The 8,217-nt window shown below is 40.3% G+C and overlaps 1 pseudogene; it reads right to left on the reverse strand.

Annotated features, from left to right (window-relative positions):
* Positions 1 to 625: 625 nt before the first annotated feature.
* LOC112840551 (olfactory receptor 8B3-like) lies at positions 626 to 2,886 on the reverse strand (annotated as a pseudogene).
* Positions 2,887 to 8,217: the final 5,331 nt, after the last annotated feature.

Consider the following 8,217-nt stretch of genomic DNA (forward strand, 5'->3'; position numbering starts at 1 on the left):
TTTTAAAGATTTTATTTATTTATTTGAGAGAGAGAATGAGAGAGAGAGCACGAGAGGGAAGAGGGTCAGAGGGAGAAGCAGACTCCCCGCAGAGCAGGGAGCCCGACATGGGACTCGATCCCGGGACTCCAGGATCATGACCCGAGCCGAAGGCAGTCGCCCAACCAACTGAGCCACCCAGGTGCCCCAGATAATAAATTTTTAAAAAGATTTTATTTATTTATTTGACAAAGAGAAACAGTGAGAGAGAGAACACAAGCAGGGGAAGCTGGAGAGGGAGAAGCAGGTTCCCCACCAAGCTGGGAGCCCAATGCGGGGTTCAATCCCAGGACCCTGGGATCATGACCTGAGCCGAAGGCAGACGCTTAATGACTGAGCCACCCAGATGTCCCATAAATTTCTTTCTTAATATTATTACTAAATGAAAAAAGGGGAGAAGAAAGTGTGCAAATGGTGAAGAAAGAGAAATCTACTCTACAAAAAGCAAAGATAAATTATTGAGAGAAGTTTCAACTCTCCTTCAACATGATAAGAAAGAAATAGGATAAGCAGGCTGCCAATAAAATTGCTGTAATTAAAAACAGAAACGCCCTGTCCTGTGACTAAGTGGAGACACTGTTTCTGATCAAAACACTCTCCTACTCACAGTTTTTCTCAGAGCAATTTTAACATGTTTGTTTCTTAAGCTGGAAATTAAAGGGTTCATCATGGGAACCACGCTGATATAAAAGACAGAAGAGATTTTTCGCTCACCCATAGACCCAGCAGAAGATGGCTTAAGACACATCAAGGCACATGATCCAAAGGAGAGAGAAACAGCAATTATGTGGGAACTGCAGGTACTGAAGGCTTTGGACCTGCCCTCGGTGGAGCTGATGTGCAGGATGCTGGAGAGGATGAAACCATAAGAGACAAAGATGGTGACACTGGGCACAATGAGGTTGATGCCCACCACAATGAAAACCACAAGCTCATGGACATATGTGCTGGTGCAGGAGAGCTGGAGCAGAGGGAGGATATCACACAAATAATGGTTGATGGTGTTTGCATCACAGAAGGTCAGCCTCAGCATGCATCCTGTGTGAGCCGTGGCACCTGAAAATGCCATCAAATATGAGCCAAGCATAAGGCTGGAACACACTTTAGGCGACATGACATTATACAAAAGTGGGTTACAGATGGCCACATAGTGATCATAGGCCATTTGATGTCAGCACATAAGCTTCAGAAATAGCAAAAAAACAAAAAAAGTAAAGCAGGGTCATGCACCCCAGGTAGGAGATAATATTCTTTCTTGATATGAAGTTAATCAGCATTTTGGGTGTAAACACAGAAGAATAGCAGAGGTCTATGAAGGACAAATTGAAGAGGAAAAAGTGCATGGGGGTGTGGAGGTGTGAATTCAGCCCAGTTAGATTTATCAAGCACAAATTTCCCAACACAGTGACCACATACATGACTAGAAACATACAGAAGAGGGGGAGCTGGAGATCTGGAAGTTCTGTTAGTTCTGCCAGAATGAATTCAGTCACAAAAAGAAGCATTCCAGGAACCATTCTTCTCTAAGAGGATCTGTGAGCACAGAAAAATAGGGTTACATAAGGAAACAACTCAGCTCTCCTTACAAGATCTTGTACTAAAGAGAGTGTATACACTGGAGATGCCCGAGACTAGACCAACCTAGACACAGAGAATTTACCTTTACCGCTATCATGATACTGAGGGACACTAATTCTCCCTTTATTAAAGCCTTTATAAGCTAAATATAGCAAAGGGCATCACAAACAGCCTAGAGAGGCAAGGCCAGTGAACTTGACCTTTGGAAACGACTGCTGGAAAAACCAAGGGAGAAGGGAGAGGTCAGAATCATCTGTCTCGAATTTCACAATGTCTTCATTCACTTGACACTCTCCTCACCAGTAAAGTAAGAGGTAGAATCCTTAGCAACCCCATGCTGGCCTCAAATGCAGATTACACTTGATGGAGTGAGAATTTAAGAACACTGGTTTCTGACCTAAATGAGGCACAAGGGTCTAGGGGAGGTTGAGTTACTGCCCCACGTCACAGAGTAAAAGCCATAAATCCAGAAGAGTGAGAGTTCCATCCATAGAGAGGAAACTTACTGATGGAGACACTGCATCCCCTGCACCCTCTAACCTCTGAATATTCTCTTATCCCCCTCAAACACATTCTCTTGCCAGCTTCACTTGAATGTCAATGCAGAAAATGGGGAAGAGAGTGGCATATCTCAGACCTCCGAACTTCCATCTGAAAACAAGGAATGTGTTATTATAAATGGAATTCAGATACTCACTCACCCTCCTTAGGTCAGAAAAACCTCAGTGTTTTCTTATCCTTGGTATTTACCCCCGTGGTCCTGGAAACGCAATTTCAGCCTATAACCCCAGTTACTGAAATGTTCAGAGGCTCGGAGGTTTTGATTCTAAGAGGATTCAGCCTGACTTAAATTCAGATATACCCTTGAAATCTTCCTGATCATACTTTCTGATTATGACTTTAAGTCCTCTTGAGAAGCAGAGAAAAATAAAGCTTTTATTATTATCATCACATTTACTACTTATTGCACGTAGATTTATTTTTTAAATAATTTTTATTGTTATGTTAATCACCATATATTACATCATTAGTTTTTGATGTAGTGTTCCATGATTCATTGTTTGTGCATAACACCCAGTGCCCCATGCTGACCCATTCCCCCACCCCCTCCCCTCTAGAACCCTCAGTTTGTTTTTCAGAGTCCATCATCTCTAATGGTTCGTCTCCCCCTCCCACTTACTCCCCTTCACTCTTCCCCTATCTTTTCTTCTTTTTTTTTCTTAACATATATTGCATTATTTGTTTCAGAAGTACAGATCCGTGATTCATCAGTCTTGTACAATTCACAGTGCTCACCATGCACATACCCTCCCCAATATCTATCACCCAGCCACCCCATCCCTCCCACCCCCCACCACTCCAGCAACCCTCAGTTTGTTTACTGAGATTAAGAATTCCTCCTATCAGTGAGGTCATATGATACATGTCTTTCTCTGATTGACTTATTTCACTCAGCATAACACCCTCCAGTGCCATCCACATCGTTGCAAATGGCAAGATCTCATTCCTTTTGATGGCTGCATAATATTCCATTGTGTATATACATCACCTCTTCTTTATCCATTCATCTGTCGATGGACATCTTGGCTCTTTCCACAGTTTGGCTATTGTGGACATTGCTGCTATAAACATTGGGGTGCACGTACCCCTTCGGATCCCTACATTTGTATCTTTGGGGTAAATACCCAGTAGTGCAGTTGCTAGATCGGATGGTAGCTCTATTTTCAACTGTTTGAGGAACCTCCATACTGTTTTCCAGAGTGGTTGCACCAGCTTGCATTCCCACCAACAGTGTAGGAGGGTTCCCCTTTCTCCACATCCCTGCCAAAGTCTGTTGTTTCCTGACTTGTTAATTTTAGCCATTCTGACGGGTGTGAGGTGGAATCTCATTGAGGTTTTGATTTGGATTTCCCTGATGCCGAGCGATGTTGAGCACTTTTTCATATGTCTGTTGGCTATTTGGATGTCTTCTTGGGAAAAATGTCTGTTCCTATCTTCTGCCCATTTCTTGATTGGATTATTTGTTCTTTGGGTGTTGAGTTTGATAAGTTCTTTATAGATTTTGGATATGAGCCCTTTATCTGATATGTCATTTGCAAATATTTTCTCCCATTCTGTCGGTTGTCTTTTGGTTTTGTGGGCTGTTTCTTTTGCTGTGCAAAAACATTTTATCTTGATGAAATCCCAATAGTTCATTTTGCCCTGGCTTCCCTTGCCTTTGGTGATGTTTCTAGGAAGAAGTTGCTGTGGCTGAGGTCGAAGAGGTTGTTCCCTGTGTTCTCCTTTAGGATTTTGATGGACTCCTGTCTCACGTTTAGGTCTTTCAACCATTTTGAGTCTATTTTTGTGTGTGGTGTAAGGAAATGGTCCAGTTCCATTCTTCTGCATGTGGCTGTCCAATTTTCCCAACACCATTTGTTGAAGAGACTGTCTTTTTGCCATTGGACATTCTTTCCTGCTTTGTCAAAGATGAGTTGACCATAGAGTTGAGGGTCAATTTCTGGGCTCTCGATTCTGTTCCATTGATCTATGTGTCTGTTTTTGTGCCAGTACCATGCTGTCTTGATGATCACAGCTTTGTAATAGAGCTGGAAGCCTGGAATTGTGATGCCGCCAGCTTTGCTTTTCTTTTTCAATATTCCTCTGGCTTTTCGGGGTCTCTTCTGGTTCCATACAAATTTTAGGATTATTTGTTCCATTTCTTTGAAAAAGGTGGATGGTATTTTGATGGGGATTGCATTGAATGTGTAGATTGCTCTAGGTAGCACTGACATCTTCACAACGTTTGTTCTTCCAATCCATGAGCATGGAACGTTTTTCCATTTCTTTGTGTCTTCTTCAATTTCTTTCATGAGTATTTTATAGTTTTCTGAGTACAGATCCTTTGCCTCTTTGGTTAAACTTATTCCTAGGTATCTTATGGTTTGGGGTGCAATTGTAAATGGGATCGACTCCTTGATTTGTCTCTCGTCTGTCTTGTTGTTGGTGTATAGGAATGCCACTGATTTCTGTGCATTGATTTTATAGCCTGCTACTTTACTGAATCCCTGTATGCGTTCTAGCAGTTTTGGGGTGGAGTCTTTTGGGTTTTCCACATACAGTATCATACCATCTACAAAGAGTGAAAGTTTGACTTCCTCTTTGCCAATTTGGATGACTTTGATTTCTTTTGTTGTCTGATTGCTGTGGCAAGGACTTCTAATATTATGTTGAATAGCAGTGGTGATAGTGGACATCCCTGCTGCGTTCCTGACCTTAGGGGAAAAGCTCTCAGCTTTTCCCCATTGAGAATGATATTTGCTGTAGGCTTTTCATAGATGGCTTTTATGATATTGAGGTAGGTACCCTCTATCCCTATACTCTGAAGAGTTTTGATCAAGAAAGGATGCTGTACTTTGTCAAATGCTTTTTCTGCAGCTATTGAGAGGATCATATGATTCTTGTTCTTTCTTTGTTAATGTATTGTATCATGTTGATTGATTTGCGGATGTTGAACCAGCCTCGCAGCCCAGGGATAAATCCCACTTGGTCGTGGTGAATAATCGTTTTAATGTACCCTTGGATCCTATTGGCTAGTATTTTGGTGAGAATTTTTGCATCCATGTTCATCAAGGATATTGGACTGTCATTCTCCTTTTAGATGGGGTCTTTGTCTGGTTTTGGGATCAAGGTAATGCTGGCCTCATAAAATGAGTTTGGAAGTTTTCCTTCCATTTCTATTTTTGGAACAGTTTCAGGAGAATAGGTATTAATTCTTCTTGAAATGTCTGATAGAATTCCCCTGGGAAGCCATCTGGCCCTGGGCTTTTGTTTGTTGGGAGATTTTTGATGACTGCTTCAATTTCCTTAGTGGTTATAGGTCTGTTCAGGTTTTCTAGTTCTTCCTGGTTCAATTTTGGTAGTTGATACATCTCTAGGAATGCACCCATTTCTTCCAGGTTATCTAATTTGCTGGCATAGAGTTGCTCATAATATGTTCTTATAATCGTTTGTATTTCTTTGGGGTTGGTTGTGATCTCTCCTCTTTCATGCATGATTTTGTTGATTTGGGTCCTTTCTCTTTTCTTTTTGATAAGTCTGGCCAGGGGTTTATCAATCTTGTTAATTCTTTCAAAGAATCAGCTTCTAGTTTCGTTGATCTGTTCTACTGTTCTTTTGGTTTCTAGTTCATTGATTTCTGCTCTGATCTTTATTATTTCTCTTCTCCTGCTGGGTTTAGGCTTTATTTGCTGTTCTTTCTTTAGCTCCTTTAGGTGTAGGGTTAGGTTGTGTATTTGAGACCTTTCTTGTTTCTCTAGAAAGGCTTGGATTGCTATATACTTTCCTCTCAGGACAGCCTTTGCTGTATCCAAAGATTTTGAACAGTTGTGTTTTCATTTTCATTGGTTTCCATGAATTTTTTTTAATTCTTCTTTAATTTCCTGGTTGACCCATTCATTCTTTAGTAGGATGCTCTTTAGCCTCCATGTATTTGAGTTCTTTCCGACTTTCCTCTTGTGATTGAATTCTAGTTTCAAAGCATTGTGGTCTGAAAATATGCAGGGAATAATCCCAATCTTTTGGTACCGGTTGAGACTTGATTTGTGACCTAGGATGTGATCAATTCTGGAGAATGTTCCATGGGCACTAGAGAAGAATGTGTATTCCGTTGCTTTGGGATGGAATGTTCTGAATATGTCTGTAAAGTCCATTTGGTCCAGTGTTTCATTTAAAGTCTTTATATCCTTGTTGATCTTTTGCTTAGATGATCTGTCCATTTCAGTCAGGGGGGTGTTAAAGTCCCCCACTATTTGTTGTTAATGTGCTTCTTTGCTTTTGTTATTAATTGCCTTATAGAATTGGCTGCTCCCATGTGAGGGGCATAGATATTTACAATTGTTAGATCTTCTTGTTGGATAGACCCTTTAAGTAGGATATAGTGTCCTTCTTCATTTCTTATTACAGTCTGTGTTTTAAAATCTAATTTGTCTGATAAAGGGATTTCCACTCCAGCTTTCTTTTGGTGTCCATTATCATTGTAAATGGTTTTCCACCCCCTCACTTTCAATCTGGGGGTGTCTTTGGGTCTAAAATGAGTCTCTTGCAGACAGCATATTGATGGGTCTTGTTTTTCAATCCAATCTGATAGCCTGTGTCTTTTGATTGGGACATTGAGCCCATTTACATTCAGGGTAACTATTGACAGGTATGAATTTAGTGCCATTGTATTGCCTGTAAGGTGACTGTGACTGTATATTGTCTGTGTTCCTTTCTGATCTATGCTGCTTTTAGGCTCTCTCTTTGCTTAGAGGACCCCTTTCAATATTTCTTGGAGGGCTGGTTTTGTGTTTGCAAATTCCTTTAGTGTTTGTTTGTCCTGGAAGCTTTTTATCTCTCCTTCTATTTTCAATGACAGCCTAGCTGGACATAATATTCTTGGCTGCATATTTTTCTCGTTTACTGCTCTGAAGATATCATGCCAGTCCCTTCTGGCCTGCCAGGTCTCTGTGGATAGGTCTGTTGCCAATCTAATATTTCTACCATTGTAGGTTACATATCTCTTCTCCCGAGCTGCTTTCAGGATTTTCTCTTTGTCTCTGAGACTCGTAAGCTTTACTATTAGATGTCAGGGTGTTGACCTATTTTTATTGATTTTGAGAGGGGTTCTCTGTGCCTCCTGGATTTTGATGCCTGTTTCCTTCCTCACATTAGGGAAGTTCTCTGCTATTATTTGCTCCAATATACCTTCTGCCCCTCTCTCTCTTTCTTCTTCTTCTGGGATCCCAATTATTCTAATGTTTTTTCATCTTATTGTATCGCTTATCTCTCGAATTCTGCCCTCGTGATCCTGTAGTTGTTTCTCTCTCTTTTTCTCAGCCTCTTTATTTTCCATCATTTGGTCTTCTATATCACTGATTCTCTCTTCTGCCTCATTTATCCTAGCAGTTAGTGCCCCCATTTTTTATTGCACCTCATTAATAGCCTTTTTGATTTCGACTTGGTTAGATTTTAGTTCTTTTATTTCTCCAGAAAGGGTTTCTCTAATAACTTCCACACTTTTTTCAAGCCCAGCTAGTATCTTTAAAGTCATGATTTGAACTCAAGGTCCGACATTGTACTAATGTCCGTATTGAGTAGGTCCCTGGCTGACGGTACTACCTCTTGTTCTTTTTGCTGAGGTGATTTTTTTTTTGTCTTGTCATTTTGTCCAGAGGAGAACAGATGAATGAGAGAACAGAATGCTAACAGGTTAACAACGTCTCCAGCAAATATACTCTATACAAATCAGAAAAGACCTGAAACCAGGGCACAAGAAAGGGAAAGAAAGAAGAGAAAAAAAAAAGGAAAAAGAAAAAGATAAAAACAAACAAAAACAGAACAAAACAAAAAAAACAGAATATGATCAAATATGATCAGGCTAGTGCATAGATCAGTGCCACACACTAGCTTTTGGGCATATTTTGGTCTGTTAGAAGAAAGTGCCTGCTAAAATTTTAAAGGAAGAAAGACTTATATATGTACAAAATAAGGGTTGATACAATGAAGGGATGGCAGATGACTGTATAGATGAAAATTATAAAAGATTTTATAAAAGGAATTGATAAGATAAGAAGTTGTTTT

This window comes from Callorhinus ursinus, unplaced genomic scaffold (genome assembly GCF_003265705.2).
Source record: "Callorhinus ursinus isolate GAN/ISIS: 27379988/994484 unplaced genomic scaffold, GSC_fseal_2.0 scaffold19, whole genome shotgun sequence".
Classification (NCBI taxonomy): domain Eukaryota; kingdom Metazoa; phylum Chordata; class Mammalia; order Carnivora; family Otariidae; genus Callorhinus; species Callorhinus ursinus.